Genomic DNA, 17065 nt, shown 5'->3' on the forward strand with positions numbered 1-17065 from the left:
AGGTGGAAGCCGCCATACGAAAGTGCAGCAGGAGAGGCTGTGTCAGAAGGGGTGAGCCAGGTTTCGGTGATGGCGAGGAAGGAGAGTTTGGTAGTAACAAAAAGATCATGGATGTAGGAAAGCTTGTTGCAGACAGAGCGAGCGTTCCACAGAGCTCCTGTTAGTGGGACTGGGGAAGCGGGGGCTGGGTGAATGGGTATAAGGTTGGAGAGGTTACGGAAGGTTGTGATAGAGCGTGGATGGGAGGTAGAAATGACTGTGGGAATGTGGTGAGGAGGACCAGGATTTGGAGAGATATCACCAGCAGTGAGAAGGAGCAGAGAAAGTGTTAGCAGGTGGGAGCAGGAGAGGGCATGAGGGGGCTGTCTGTGTTTGGAGACAGAGGACTGTATGTTAAGGAACAGTTTTGAGGCGGAGGTGAGGTGGATGGGGAGGATTGAAGAAGAGATGAACAGTTCCTTACTAGGAGTAGGGATTAGGGGAATTAGCAGAAAGTGAAGGATTATTGGGGTGAAAGTGAAAACAAACAGAAACATTGTTTACAGTGACTGTGTCCAGTTACCTTCAGTTCCCTTCTGGTTCCATTCTGGTTTTAATTCTTAAATTAATCTTCACACTTCTAGCACACACTTATAGCAATCACAATGCAGACTGAAGTCTATGCAGACTTGTACTCTGCAATATATGTACAACTAAGTGCAGTCAGGTGTGAAGCAGAGAGGAGTGGTCTCTGCTCATCTTGGCCAGACAATTAAGAGTGGACCAGATGTATATGATCAAGCCAGAGTAAACAAGGTCATAAATAACACTGGGGTAAGCTGGGGTTAGCTGAAAGGCATACCATGTGAATGCTAGGTGCAGAGGCAAGTCTATGTGCAAAGCTGGGTGACGCACTGTGTGTCCTTCATAGACAGACAGCAGGAGAGCAGGAGAGCTGGGTGGATGGACATACCATGTGAATGCTAGGTGCAGAGGCAAGTCTATGTGCAAAGCTGGGTGACGCACTGTGTGTCCTTCATAGACAGACAGCAGGAGAGCAGGAGAGCTGGGTGGATGGACATACCATGTGAATGCTAGGTGCAGAGGCAAGTCTATGTGCAAAGCTGGGTGACGCACTGTGTGTCCTTCATAGACAGACAGCAGGAGAGCTGGGTGGATGGACATACCATGTGAATGCTAGGTGCAGAGGCAAGTCTATGTGCAAAGCTGGGTGACGCACTGTGTGTCCTTCATAGACAGACAGCAGGAGAGCTGGGTGGATGGACATACCATGTGAATGCTAGGTGCAGAGGCAAGTCTATGTGCAAAGCTGGGTGACGCACTGTGTGTCCTTCATAGACAGACAGCAGGAGAGCAGGAGAGCTGGGTGGATGGACATACCATGTGAATGCTAGGTGCAGAGGCAAGTCTATGTGCAAAGCTGGGTGACGCACTGTGTGTCCTTCATAGACAGACAGCAGGAGAGCAGGAGAGCTGGGTGGATGGACATACCATGTGAATGCTAGGTGCAGAGGCAAGTCTATGTGCAAAGCTGGGTGACGCACTGTGTGTCCTTCATAGACAGACAGCAGGAGAGCAGGAGAGCTGGGTGGATGGACATACCATGTGAATGCTAGGTGCAGAGGCAAGTCTATGTGCAAAGCTGGGTGACGCACTGTGTGTCCTTCATAGACAGACAGCAGGAGAGCAGGAGAGCTGGGTGGATGGACATACCTGGTCTGGTTTCAAAGAAAACGCCCAACCCTGGGGATCGCCACGCAGCAAAGAGATGACAATTTTAACCTGCTGCGCGGAGCTCCCTGACGAGTTAGGCTTCAAGGCAAAAAATAATTTACAATTATTTTTGAAACTCAAAAATTTAGATCGATCCCCAAAAAATACATCAGGTGTAGGGATCTTTGGTTCAACAGCATGCGAACGAGCAAGGTAGGCGGAAATTCCCAGCACTTCCGCAGCGAGCTGCTCCACACGATCAGACAATTGCTTTATCTCCATTGAGAGAAAAAAAAAATTCCCCCTACGGCCTCAGAGATATAGAGGAAAGAATATACACACACTTTTTTTTTTTTAAACACAATTCTTTCCTGCTATTGAGTACCCTAGGATCTGCGGTATGGCGGGTGATTCTGTTATGATTGAGTCACCATAGGAGGCAAAAACAGAACTGCTAGCTAAGTCCAGAAAACCAGAGAGGTTGGCAGCTATCGGATTGCAGACCCCTGATCCTATCACAACAACTAACAGTAGCCGTGGGAGGTTCCCACGATGCCCTAGACCCCTCGATCACAGCCGGAGAATTAAATAGGCCTAAAGAAAGAAAGGGGAAATCTAAACTGCCCCAGAGCAGACCCCAAAGCAATAGGCAGCCCCCAACATATAATGACGGTGAAGCAAGATGAAAACACTAACACAGACAGAAAGATAGACTGAGCAAAGACGGGGCCCAAACTACCTAGATAGGAAAGGACAGGAAGGCTGCTGTCTGCAATCCGTGAAAAACCCTATGAAAATAAGAGCCAACAGACTGACAGTGAAAAAGGCCCTGAAGACGCTAGGCTTCAAAAAAGCTATGTCAGTACTCAGGAATATTCTGAAGACAGAGCAACCGGCAAAAGGAGATTCAGCTCATCCCAGCAGGGAATGGCAGAATCCAGAAAAGCAAGGAAAACAAACACAAAACATAAATGCAAACAGACAAAGCAGAAACTTAGCTTTAGGGAAGCAGGAATCAGACTGGTGTCCTAGAAGTCCATAGAGAAATCACCCGCAGGGCAGAAGGGCGTCGGCAGCCTTATATCCAGTCAGTGACTCCACTCAGCCAGTCATCCTCATTAGACTCAGGTGCCTGATAATCAGGCTCATTACCTTCCTTTACCAGAATAGGGAGTTCACCAGACCTCAGTGACAAAGGGGAAAATGAACTCACAACATGATGGGCTCTGTTGCTGGGAGCGTAAGCAACAGAGCAAAGCTAAGTGGTGGTCCCCTGTTTTGTCACTTTTCCTTATGTGTGTTTAGTGCAATGGTGGGATTAGTTTCTGCACCGACCAATTCCCTAGTGAGGGTTTAGGTACAGAGTGAGTCAGGGTTTAGAGGTTCCTGATTGGCGCCCGGTGCGGAACCGGCCTAGGGAACGCTAGGAGTGTAGAGACACTGACTCAGGGGAGTGCAGGAGGTCTCCACGTCCCTATTCTCTATCGCAGGGCCACCATTGTTATTGTTACCCTTTGTCTTATTGTATTAGTTACCGTCCTGCAGGCCACGTCACATAGGACAATTACACCTGCCGCGTCCTGTTGTATCAGTTACTGGCCTGCTGGCCATGTCACTCAGGACGGGGCACGTGACAGCAGGTCTGTGATACTCTTGTGGAGAAGTTTAAATCCGGATTTGGATACAAAATGATTTCCAAAACTTTAAACATCCCAAGGAGCACTGTGCAAGCGATCATATTGAAATGGAAGGCGTATCATACCACTGCAAATCTACCAAGATCCGGCCGTCCCTCTAAACTTTCATCTCAAGCAAGGAGAAGACTGATCAGAGATGCAGCCAAGAGGCCCATGATCACTCTGGATGAACCGCAGAGATCTACAGCTGAGGTGGGACAGTCTGTCCATAGGACAACAATCAGTCGTACACTGCACAAATCTGGCCTTTATGGAAGAGTGGCAAGAAGAAAGCCATTTCTCAAAGATATCCATAACAAGTGTCGTTTAAAATTTGCAACAAGTCACCTGGGAGAAACAACAAACATGTGGAAGAAGGTGCTCTGGTCAGATGAAACCAAAATCGAACTTTTTGGCAACAATGCCAAATGATATGTTTGGCGTAAAGGCAACACAGCTCATCACCCTGAACACACCATCCCCACTGTCAATCATGGTGGTGGCAGCATCATGGTTTGGGCCTGCTTTCCTTCAGCAGGGACAGGGGAGATGGTTAAAATTGATGGGAAGATGGATGGAGCCAAATACAGGACCATTCTTGAAGAAAACCTGATGGAGTCTGCAAAAGACCTGAGACTGGGACAGAGATTTGTCTTCCAACAAGACAATGATCCCAAACATAAAGCAAAATCTTCAATGGAATGGTTCACAAATAGAGTTGAGCGATACCGTCCGATACTTCAAAGTATCGGATCGGAATGGATCGGCCGATCTTTAAAAAAAGTATCGGTATCGCCGATTCCGATACCGGAAGTCCCATTCAAGTCTATGGGACTTCCGGTATCGGAATAAGAAAAACCCTGTTTTTGCCTTGTACAGCCTCTCTGGGGTCTGTACGGGCCTTTCAGGGGGCTGTGCCGGCCTGCCAGGGGGTCTGTGCAGGCTCCGGTGGTCTGTGCCGGCCTGCCGGTGGTCTGTGCAGGCTCCGGGGGGCTGTGCCGGCCTGCCGGGGGCTGTGCCGGCCTGCCGGTGGTCTGTGCAGGCTTCGGGGGTCTGTGCAGGCATCGTCCGATGGGACTACAAGTCCCATCGGGCGATGCCTGCTACCATGACAGTGATTGACACATTAGCCAATGATGGGACAGTAGTAGTCCCATCATCCGGCTAATGTGTTGAATGTAAAAAAAAAAAAAAAAAAAAAAAAAAAAAATTACATGCTACATACATGCTACATACATGCAACATGCATACTACATACATGCTACATTCATACTACATACTACATACATGCTACATTCATACTACATAAATACTACATGCAACATACATACTACATATATACTACATACATACTACATGCATGCTACATACATACTGCATGCTACATACATACTACATGCTACATACATACCACATACATACTACATACATACTACATACATACTACATGCATGCTACATGCATGCTACATGCTACATACATAACACATATATACTACATGCATGCTACATACATACTACATGCTACATACATACTACATATATACTACATGCATGCTACATACATACTACATGCTACATACATACTACATATATACTACATGCATGCTACATACATACTACATGCTACATACATACTACATATATACTACATGCATGCTACATACATACTACATGCTACATACATACTACATATATACTACATGCATGCTACATACATACTACATGCTACATACATACTACATATATACTACATGCATGCTACATACATACTACATGCTACATACATACTACATATATACTACATGCATGCTACATACATACTACATGCTACATACATACTACATATATACTACATGCATGCTACATACATACTACATGCTACATACATACTACATATATACTACATGCATGCTACATACATACTACATGCTACATACATACTACATATATACTACATGCATGCTACATACATACTACATGCTACATACATACTACATATATACTACATGCATGCTACATACATACTACATGCTACATACATACTACATATATACTACATGCATGCTACATACTACATGCTACATACATACTACATATATACTACATGCATGCTACATACATACTACATACATACTACATGCATGCTACATACATACATACATGCTACATACATACCACATACATACTACATATATACTACATGCATGCTACATACATACTGCATGCTACATGCATGCTACATACATACTACATACATACTACATGCTACATACATACCACATATATACTACATACATACAATACATTCATACAATACATACATAGACATACAGTACATATAACATAGAGTAACATACTTACCAATACTTGTCACATTGTTCCCCGAAGCCATTGTCTTTTCCGGAATAAATATTAACATAACAAACCACAAAAATACTCACCCACGATCCGAAGCAGTCCACGAGTGTGTCCCACGACGATCTTGGGTAGAGAACGGCAGCATCAGCTGATGCTGCCGTTCTCTACGGGCTGTAGGAATCCAATGACGGAAGGTAGGTATCCTTCCGCACTGTATTCCTCCGCCACTTAAAAAAAAAAAAAGTCCCTAGTCTCACTTTATGCCATTGCTGTGTGGGAATTTCACATGGCGGCAACTCAGTGCATTTAGGCATGTAGACATGGTCAAGACAATCTCCTGCAGTTCAAACCGAGCATCAGTATGGGGAAGAAAGGTGATTTGAGTGCCTTTGAACGTGGCATGATTGTTGGTGCCAGAAGGGCTGGTCTGAGTATTTCAGAAACTGCTGATCTACTGGGATTTTCACGCACAACCATCTCTAGGGTTTACAGAGAATGGTCCGAAAAAGAAAAAAAATCCAGTGAGCGGCAGTTCTGTGGCCGGAAATGCCATGTTGATGCCAGAGGTCAGAAGAGAATGGGCAGACTGGTTCGAGCTGATAGAAAGGCAACAGTGACTCAAATTGCCACCCGTTACAACCAAGGTAGGCAGAAGAGCATCTCTGAACGCACAGTGCGTTGAACTTTGAGGCAGATGGGCTACAGCAGCAGAAGACCACACTGGGTACCACTCCTCTCAGCTAAGAACAGGAAACTGAGGCTAAAATTTGCACAAGCTCATCGAAATTGGACAGTAGAAGATTGGAAAAACGTTGCCTGGTCTGATGAGTCACGATTTCTGCTGCGACATTCGGATGGTAGGGTCAGAATTTGGCGTAAACAACATGAAAGCATGGATCCATCCTGCCTTGTATCAACGGTTCAGGCTGGTGGTGGTGGTGTCATGGTGTGGGGAATTTTTTCTGGGCACTCTTTGGGCCCCTTGGTACCAATTGAGCATCGTTGCAACGCCACAGCCTACCTGAGTATTGTTGCTGACCATGTCCATCCCTTTATGACCACAATGTACCCAACATCTGATGGCTACTTTCAGCAGGATAATGCGCCATGTCATAAAGCTCGAATCATCTCAGATTGGTTTCTTGAACATGACAATGAGTTTACTGTACTCAAATGGCCTCCTCAGTCACCAGATCTCAATCCAATAGAGCATCTTTGGGATGTGGTGGAACGGGAGATTCGCATCAGGGATGTGCAGCCGACAAATCTGCGCCAACTGTGTGATGCCATCATGTCAATATGGTCCAAAATCTCTGAGGAATGCTTCCAGCACCTTGTTGAATCTCTGCCACGAAGAATTGAGGCAGTTCTGAAGGCAAAAGGGGGTCCAACCCCTTACTAGCATGGTGTACCTAATAAAGTGGCCAGTGAGTGTATGTAGTATATATGTGGTATGTATGTAGCATGTAGTATGTATGTAGTATGTATGTAGTATGCATGTAGCATGCAGTATGTATGTAGCATGCATGTAGTATATATGTAGTATGTATGTAGCATGCATGTAGTATATATGTAGTATGTATGTAGCATGTATGTAGTATATATGTAGTATGTATGTAGCATGTAGTATGTATGTAGCATGTATGTAGTATGTATGTAGCATGCATGTAGCATGCATGTAGTATGTATGTAGTATGTATGTAGTATGTATGTAGCATGCAGTATGTAGCATGTATGTAGCATGTATGTAGTATGTATGTAGTATATATGTAGTATGTATGTAGCATGTAGTATGTATGTAGCATGTAGTATGTATGTAGCATGCATGTAGTATATATGTAGTATGTATGTAGCATGTAGTATGTATGTAGCATGCATGTAGTATATATGTAGTATGTATGTAGCATGTAGTATGTATGTAGCATGCATGTAGTATATATGTAGTATGTATGTAGCATGTAGTATGTATGTAGCATGCATGTAGTATGTATGTAGTATGTATGTAGTATTTTTTTTTTTTTTTTTTAACATTTAACACATTAGCCGGATGATGGGACTACTACTGTCCCATCATTGGCTAATGTGTCAATCACTGTCATGGTAGCAGGCATCGCCAGATGGGACTTGTAGTCCCATCGGACGATGCTTGCACAGACCCCCGGACATCAGCACAGCCCCCCGGCAGGCCGGCACAGCCCCCCGGCAGGCCGGTACAGACCCCCACAGGGTGCACAGACCACCGGCAGGCCGGCACAGCCCCCCGGCAGGCTGGTACAGACCCCCACAGGGTGCACAGACCACCGGCAGGCCGGCACAGCCCCCCGGCAGGCCGGTACAGACCCCCACAGGGTGCACAGACCACCGGCAGGCCGGCACAGCCCCCCGGCAGGCCGGTACAGACCCCGGGCAGTCCACACAGCCCCCGGCAGGCCGGCAGAGACCCCCGGAAGGCCCGAAATGACGGCGCATCATGATGCGCACACACCGCGCATCATGATGACGTCAGGCTGTCAATCAACTTTCAACTTCCGATTCCGATGCCGAATTCCGATATTGAAAAAATATCGGAAGTCGGTATCGGAATTCCGATACCGCAAGTATCGGCCGATACCCGATACTTGCGGTATCGGAATGCTCAACACTATTCACAAATAAACGTATCCAGGTGTTAGAATGGCCAAGTCACAGTCCAGACCTGAATCCAATCGGGAATCTGTGGAAAGAGCTGAAAACTGCTGTTCACAAACGATCTCCATCCAACCTCACTGAGCTCGAGCTGTTTGCCAAGGAAGAATGGGCAAGAATTTCAGTCTCTCGATATACAAAACTGATAGAGACATACCCCAAGTGACTTGCCGCTGTAATCGCAGCAAAAGGTGGCCCAACAAAGTAATAAGTTAAAGGGGCCGAATAATATTGCACGTCCCACGTTTCAGTTTTTGAATTTCCACAAAAATGTAAAATAACCAATACATTTTGTTGAACTTCACAATTGTGTCCCACTTGTTGTTGATTGTTCACCAAAAATTTACATTTGGTATCTTTATGTTTGAAGCACGATATGTGGGAACAGGGGCGTAACTAGAACTGATTGGGCCCCATAGCAAACTTTTAAACGGGGCCCCCTCAAAGACACACCCCCTCAAAGACACACCCCTCCAGGAACTACATTTCCCAGAAGTCCATGCAGCAGGCAGCTCTGCAGAGAGCTAATAGACAGCGAGGGCTCAGGGAAGGGGCGGGACTGAACTAGTCTGAAGCAATACACTCTGTGACTGGCTGCAGGCAGGGAGGTGGGCCCAATATGTGCTTCGCTCCGCACAGCAGGCACAGAAATGCAGCGTAGGCTGCAAAATCATAGTGTACATTTTTTTCTGCCGGGGCCCCGGATCCCCTACACCAGTGGTCCCCAATCTTTTTTGCACCAGGGACCGGCTTCAAGCAAGACCATTCTTCCATGGCCCGGCAGGGTGGGGATGGAGGTGTGACAGGGGCGGGGCTTTGGTCATAAGGGGGCGGGGCTGTGGACGCGGTTGTAGTTTAGCAGTGCATACTTTTCATTTAATTATAACATTTATAATGTGACTCAACTCACCATAGGTTTTGAATGAGTGGGAGCACCTGGCTTGTTTGTTTCTCTGTTTTAGTGGGAGCACTGGGCTACTTCTACTGAGGACCGTCACTGCTAATGATGATTGGAACCTACAAGGAAATGGAGCATTGAGCACTTAGAAAAAATTGTACTGGAGTACTGTACATGCCGATTATTTTCTAATCATCAGAAAATGTATGTGTGGTATCCCCCCTCCTGTCCAGCTCTGTGTGGCTTCCCCTGTTGTATACATGGCTCCCCTGTCTCATCCTTGTATACATGGCTCTGCTCCTACTCTCCCATCATGTATGCATGGCTCTGATCCCACTCTCCCATCCTGTATACATGGCTCTGATCCCACTCTCCCATCCTGTATACATGACTCCGCTCCCACCCTCCCATCCTTGTATACATGGCTCCGCTCCCACCCTCCCATCCTGTATACATGGCTCTGCTCCCACTCTCCCATCATGTATGCATGGCTCTGATCCCACTCTCCCATCCTGTATACATGGCTCCGCTCCCACCCTCCCATCCTTGTATACATGGCTCCGCTCCCACCCTCCCATCCTGTATGCATGGCTCTGATCCCACTCTCCCATCCTGTATACATGGCTCCGCTCCCATCCTCCCATCCTTGTATACATGGCTCAGCTCCCACCCTCCCATCCTGTATGCATGGCTCTGATCCCACTCTCCCATCCTGTATACATGGCTCCCATCCTCCCATCCTTGTATACATGGCTCCGCTCCCACCCTCCCATCCTGTATGCATGGCTCTGCTCCCACTCTCCCATCCTGTATACATGGCTCTGCTCCCACTCTCCCATCCTGTATACATGGCTCTGCTCCCACTCTCCAATCCTGTATACATGGCTCTGCTCCCACTCTCCCATCCTGTATACATGGCTCTGCTCCCACTCTCCCATCCTGTATACATGGCTCTGCTCCCACTCTCCCATCCTGTATGCATGGCTCTGATCCCACTCTCCCATCCTGTATACATGGCTCCGCTCCCATCCTCCCATCCTTGTATACATGGCTCCGCTCCCACCCTCCCATCCTGTATGCATGGCTCTGATCCCACTCTCCTATCCTGTATACATGGCTCCGCACCCACCCTCCCATCCTTGTATACATGGCTCCGCTCCCACCCTCCCATCCTGTATGCATGGCTCTGATCCCACTCTCCCATCCTGTATACATGGCTCCGCTCCCATCCTCCCTTCCTTGTATACATGGCTCCGCTCCCACCCTCCCATCCTGTATGCATGGCTCTGATCCCACTCTCCCATCCTGTATACATGGCTCCGCTCCCATCCTCCCATCCTTGTATACATGGCTCCGCTCCCACCCTCCCATCCTGTATGCATGGCTCTGCTCCCACTCTCCCATCCTGTATACATGGCTCTGCTCCCACTCTCCCATCCTGTATACATGGCTCTGCTCCCACTCTCCCATCCTGTATACATGGCTCTGCTCCCACTCTCCCATCCTGTATACATGGCTCTGCTCCCACTCTCCCATCCTGTATACATGGCTCTGCTCCTGTTCTCCCATCCTGTATACATGGCTCCGCTCCCACCCTCCCATCCTGTATACATGGCTCTGATCCCACTCTCCCATCCTGTATACATGGCTCTGCTCCCACTCTCCCATCCTGTATACATGGCTCTGCTCCCACTCTCCCATCCTGTACACATGGCTCTGCTCCTACTCTCCCATCCTGTATACATGGCTCTGCTCCCACTCTCCCATCCTGTATACATAGTCTGCTCCCACTCTCCCATCCTGTATACATGGCTCTGCTCCCACTCTCCCATCCTGTATACATAGTCTGCTCCCACTCTCCCATCCTGTATACATGGCTCTGCTTCTACTCTCCCATCCTGTATACATGTCTTTGCTCCCATCCTACCATCCTTGTATACATGGCTCTGCTCCCACCCTCCCATCCTGTATACATGGCTCTGCTCCCACTCTCCCATCCTGTAAACATCGCTCTCCTCCCACTCTCCCATCCTTGCATACATGGATCTGCTCCCACTCCCCCATCCTGTTTATATGGCTCTGCTCCTACTCTCCCATCCTGTATGCATGGCTCTGCTCCCAACCTCCCATCCTGTATACATGGCTCTGTGGCACCCCCAGGGGTATGGTCGCCACACTGGCTTTGCCTTCCTCCAGGGGAGGGTAATGCCAGGCTTGGAAGTAGTGATGGGTCTCTCTAGCAGTTAACCTAATGCATGCAACACAGTTCCACTCCGGGCCAGCAGGGGGAACTCTGAAACAGGATTCTGGAAAGGAGTGTCCTCTGAGGGCCAGGAGGAAGAAGGGTCAGATAGTCTGCGGAGGGTGAAGTGTGCAGACAGGAGGTGCGAAGCTGAGAGGTTGAGCTGCAGAAGGAGAGCTCCCTCAGCTTGAGAGCGCACAGAACTGGAGCCTGGTCTCCACGGTGGTACGGATACTGACGGTCCTACCACAGATACCAGAGGAGTAGGAGGCTGTAAATGCCCTGCTCTCAGCAAACACTTGGGACACAACAGCAATTGAATAGAGATCCAGGCCTGAAGAGAGGAGTCCCCGAGAGAGGCTACAGCTGTCTGTCATACAAGTATAGTTCTAGGAACATCCGAAGAGAGGCATTTCAGAGTAACTAAGTACTGGAGTGTGTTATGAATGAGTCACCGAGGAGGAAAAAACAAAAAGCAAGCTAAGCCCAGAAAACCGGAGAGGTTGGTAACTAGCAGATTGCAGACCCCTGATCCTATCCACAACAACTAGCAGTAGCCGTGGAGCGTGCCTACGGTGGTCCTAGACGCCTCATCATGGCCGGAGAACTAAATAAGCCTAAAGAAAGAAAGGGAAAATCTAAACTGCCCCAGAGCAGACCCCAAAGCAATAGACAGCCCCCAACATGTATTGTCGGTGAAACAAGATGAAAACACAGACACAGGTAGAAAGATAGGCTGAGCAAACGATGGGGCCCTCGCTAACTAGAAAGGACAGGAAAGAAAAGCTGCTGTCTGCAATCACGCAATAAAACCCTGCCAAAAAGAATGTCCAACACGTCCGATAGAAAAAGCCGCTAGACTTCAAATCACTATATCAGCACTTAGGTATATTCTGAAGACAGAGCAAAAGAGATCAACTGATCAGAGACAAAATGGAGATTCAGCCCAGTCCCAGCCAGGGCTGGCTGAACACAAAAACTAAGTAAACCAGACAAAAACTCATATGAACAATAGCAGAGAAAACTTAGCTTTAGGAAGGCAGGAACCAAACTGGAAACCAGGAGCCACAGTCAGGAAAAATCACCAGCAAGAAACTAGGGAGTCGGCTGCCTTAAATTCAATCAGAAACTCCTGATGTCCAATCGCAGTCCTCTTCCTCAGGTGGCCGGTCTCTGCCATTTAGATCAGCTTCATTACCTCCCTTCACCAACAGAGGGAGTCCAGATAGAGAACTCACTACTCCTCTGTCAGCACAGCCCGCTCCATAACCCTCACCAGAAGCCAGAGGCAAACCCGAAAATGAGCTCACAACAGGAGTGCTTCACACTACAAAGCGCTAGGAATGAGACTGCACAGCCCTTCTGCTGAGAGAGAATTCTGATCTGCTTCCAGGCTAACCTGCTCCAATACCATCTGTAATCAGGACTCTGGACTGCATATACTCAGTAAAGGTACAGAAACTACAACCGCTGTGTCTTGTCTGTTCCCTACGCTTTCGGCACTGCTACATCCCCGTGCCAGCTACATCTACACTGCCCTGGGACTACAGCTCCTCCTGTGGGGAGCTTTACCATCTAAGCTGCACATACCATCAGTCCCAGCGGATCTGTATGCAGCGTTGGCCTAACACCATATTTGCCAAACACCACGGGTGACATCACAAACTATTCTACCATTAACTACATCTCCCCATTGCTTGGGCGCCCAGGGCCACGGACCGGGTCACCGCTGCTGTGACACATCCCCCTGACACCGGCCCGGTACCGAGTACCCCACAGCCCTGAGGGCGACCCAATTTGGCTTCACAAACAGGATTACGGAGCCCGGTATCCCCGGGTCCTGTGTGCCATAGACTGTGTTTGTGAACTGTGTGAATTTGGCGCCATTTGCCGCCATTGCCGCGCTGCTTGGCACGCGCGGGAAGAAAGAGGGGCGGCCTTCATGGTCGGAGCCTGCCACAGAGCGCGAAGAAGTGAAGTGCCACGCGGGAAGAGAGGACAGCGCGCGAGAGGAGGAGGAGCTGAGGCCTACAGTCTGGAGCGTCGGGCCTACGAAGCGGCCGCCGGAGAGCTCACATAACCCTTGGCCCTGGCTAACGTTAACTGGGGAAGGAGAAGATGTCCGCGCCAAACGGCGATGCAACGGCAGGCGCCGCCGCCAACCCCGTGGTACCGCCAGGAGGAGCTCCGCCGCAGCGGTCCCCATAATGCCGCTATCCATGCCCTACATACCGGGAGCGGCCTGGCTACCGCAGTACTCGGGTGAGTTACACACCCTGAGTGAATTTAAAGAGAGACTGTGCAGCTTGTTTAAAGTTTACCCCCTGTCTGAAAGCCAGAAAGTGAATATCCTGATTGGACAGCTAACGGGTGCAGCACTGAGGGATGTGAAGGCCTGGCAGGACACCAATAAAGAGACTGTTGCAAAGGTCCTGGCCAAGCTGAAGAGCATCTTTGACACCCGCACTGCAGCTGAAATCAAGTTGAGGTTCTTTGGCTGTAAACAGAGGGCACAGGACAGTATCAGAGACTATGCTCTCAACCTGCAGGAGGTGCTGCGAGCAGTTAAACAAGTCGACCCTGACAGTGTAAAGGAAGAAGATCAACTGTTAAAGGAGCAGTTAATTGAAGGGCTCCTGTCCAGTACCCACAGAGGGCAGTTACGTATTCTAACCCTGCAAGACCCTGATCTGGACTTTGCTGAATTTAAGGACAGGGCTATTTGGGTACTGCAGGAATCCTCTGACAGCCGTCCAGTGCCCCTGTGGCGCCCAGCGATCACCAACCATCAGGAAGCAACATCTTTTCCTTCCTTCCCTGTGGAGGCTGATGCACAGACTCTGGATAAAGATCCAGCTGAGGAGCTGCGTCTTCAAGTCCAGGAGCTGACCAAAGGGATGGCTGCACTTACCAGAACTGTGCAGTCCCTGCAGGATTCCTCCAAAGAAAAGGTCCAGCTTGCTTCCAGTCCAGAGTATGACCCGTGGCTCCGGAGGAGGAGAACCCCGCCACTTCGAGGAAGGAGCAACGATCGCTACGACCAGAACGGACGTCCCATCTGTCGCCGCTGTTACAAGGCAGGTCATCTTGCAAGGTACTGTCCATTAAAGAGCAACCCCTGGGGCAGAGGGCCAAACCCCAGGAGTAGAATCACCAGGCCCAAGGAACTGGAGAGCAAAGTATGTGGGAGGGAGACCGATCCTTCCTGTGGTGATTGACGGCATCCCCATGAACACTTTGCTGGACACTGGCTCCCAGATGACCACTATGCCGTATATTTTGTACAAGAGGTACTGGGCGGATTCTGAACTCACCCGTGGCCCTACTGATGAACTAACTGTAGTTGTTAGTCATGGTCATACCTTGCCGCAGATTGGATGTAAGGAAATTTCTGCTAAAGTGGGACGGGTAGAGCTAAAATCACAAGGTCTGATAGTTGTTGATATTGACCGACGTGAATGTAATCCCATGATGACTCTTGGTACTAATGTAATTGAAAACTGTCTTTCCGAGGTTATTGTCTTGTTACAACAGGTGGCTGAGACTGCTGGTTCCGGTGAACAACGAGTCCTACAGAAGGCGATCCGAGCCCTGATGCAAAGGCAACAGGTAGAGCTCTCTGGCGGAGAGATTGGCAGCGTCAGAGTGAGTGATGCTTTTCCCATTGTAATACCCCCCAGATGTGAAATGTTGGTTTGGTGTCGGGCAGCCATAGGGCTCAGAGGGCAGGATTACCAGGCATTGGTAGAGCCAGTATATTCAGATAGCAGGCCCACTGTCCTGACAGCCAGAGGGGTGGTTGATGTACGAAAGGGGAGAGTACCTGTACGCATTCTGAATTGTGGGGAGGAGGAAGCCACAATACCTCGGTACGCCACAGTTGCTTATCTGCTCACTGTTAATAACAACTCATTGCAGGCAGCAGAGCCCTTGGTCTCATCCGATCCGGTGGAGGACACTGGCCCTGTAAAGCAGCTAGAAGGGTGGTGTCAGCAACTGCAGGTGGGAACTGACTCTACACCTTCATATCAGAGAAATAGGGTTTACAGAGTGACACAAGAGTATGAGCAGGTATTCAGCAAACACCCACTAGATTTTGGGCAGGCAAAAGGGGTGCAACATCATATCCCCACTGGAGACCATCCACCCATAAAGGAGAGGTACAGACCTATACCCCCAACACAGTACCAATGTGCTAAGAGTATGTTGAAAGAGATGAAGGAAGCAGGGGTCATCAGAGACAGTTGTAGCCCCTGGGCAGCTCCAATAGTGTTTGTAAAGAAAAAGGATGGTACCATGAGAATGTGTGTTGATTACAGGAAAATTAACAGTATCACACATAAAGATGCCTGCCCATTGCCTAGAATTGACGAGTCATTAGCTGCACTTAAAACTGCTAACTACTTTTCCACCTTGGATCTCACCAGTGGGCAGGTTCCCGTGGCAGAGGCAGAGAAGGAGAAAACCGCATTTACCACTCCAATGGGTCTCTGTGAGTTCAATTATATGCCATTTGGACTCTGCACTGCTCCAGGAACATTTCAGCGGCTGATGGAGTGTGGTCTGGGACACATGAACTTTGAAACAGTCCTGTTGTACTTGGATGATGTCATCATTTTCTCCAAGACCTATGAAGAGCATCTGGAACACCTGGCCGAAGTGTTTGAAGCTTTGTCCAATTTTGGCCTGAAAGTGAAGCCTTCAAAATGCCACCTCCTGAAGCCTAAGGTACAGTACCTCGGTCATGTGGTCAGTGCAGAAGGTCTGGCACCAGATCCTGACAAGGTCACAGTCATCCGGGACTGGACGAAGCCCAGCAACCTCCATGAGGTACGCCAATTCCTTGGACTGGTAGGCTACTACCGGAGATTCAACAAAGGCTTTACTGAAATAGCCACCCCGATGCAAAACCTTCTGGTGGGGCAGTCCAAGAAAGGCAAGCAGAAGAATTCCACATTTGAATGGACTGAAGAGTTGGAAAGGTCTTTCACCAGATTGAAGATGGCTCTTACAGGTGACGAAGTTCTGGCCTACCCAGATTATGACAAACCATTTGTGCTGAACGCGGATGCCAGCAACGTGGGATTAGGAGCAGTACTGTCGCAGGTACAGAATGGAAAAGAGAGAGTGATCTCCTACGCCAGCAGGAAGCTGCGTCCCACTGAGAGGAACCCTGATAATTACAGTTCTTTCAAGCTGGAGTTCCTTGCCATAGTCTGGGCTGTCACCGAAAGGTTCAAGCATTACTTAGCTTCGGCCAAATTTACAATCTTCACGGACAACAACCCGTTGACCCACTTGGACACTGCCAAGCTAGGAGCACTGGAGCAGCAATGGATGGTTCGGTTATCCAATTATGAGTTTACCATCAAGTACCGGGCAGGGCACAAGAATGCCAATGCTGATGCTCTATCCAGGATGCCTTATCTGCCAGATGCAGGAGAAGACCCTGTGGCTCTGGAAGAGGTAGAATTGCCTCCCTTCCACCGGC

The sequence above is a fragment of the Dendrobates tinctorius genome, unplaced genomic scaffold, assembly GCF_039654945.1.
Source record: "Dendrobates tinctorius isolate UK_male_01 unplaced genomic scaffold, ASM3965494v1 ptg000116l, whole genome shotgun sequence".
Taxonomy (NCBI): domain Eukaryota; kingdom Metazoa; phylum Chordata; class Amphibia; order Anura; family Dendrobatidae; genus Dendrobates; species Dendrobates tinctorius.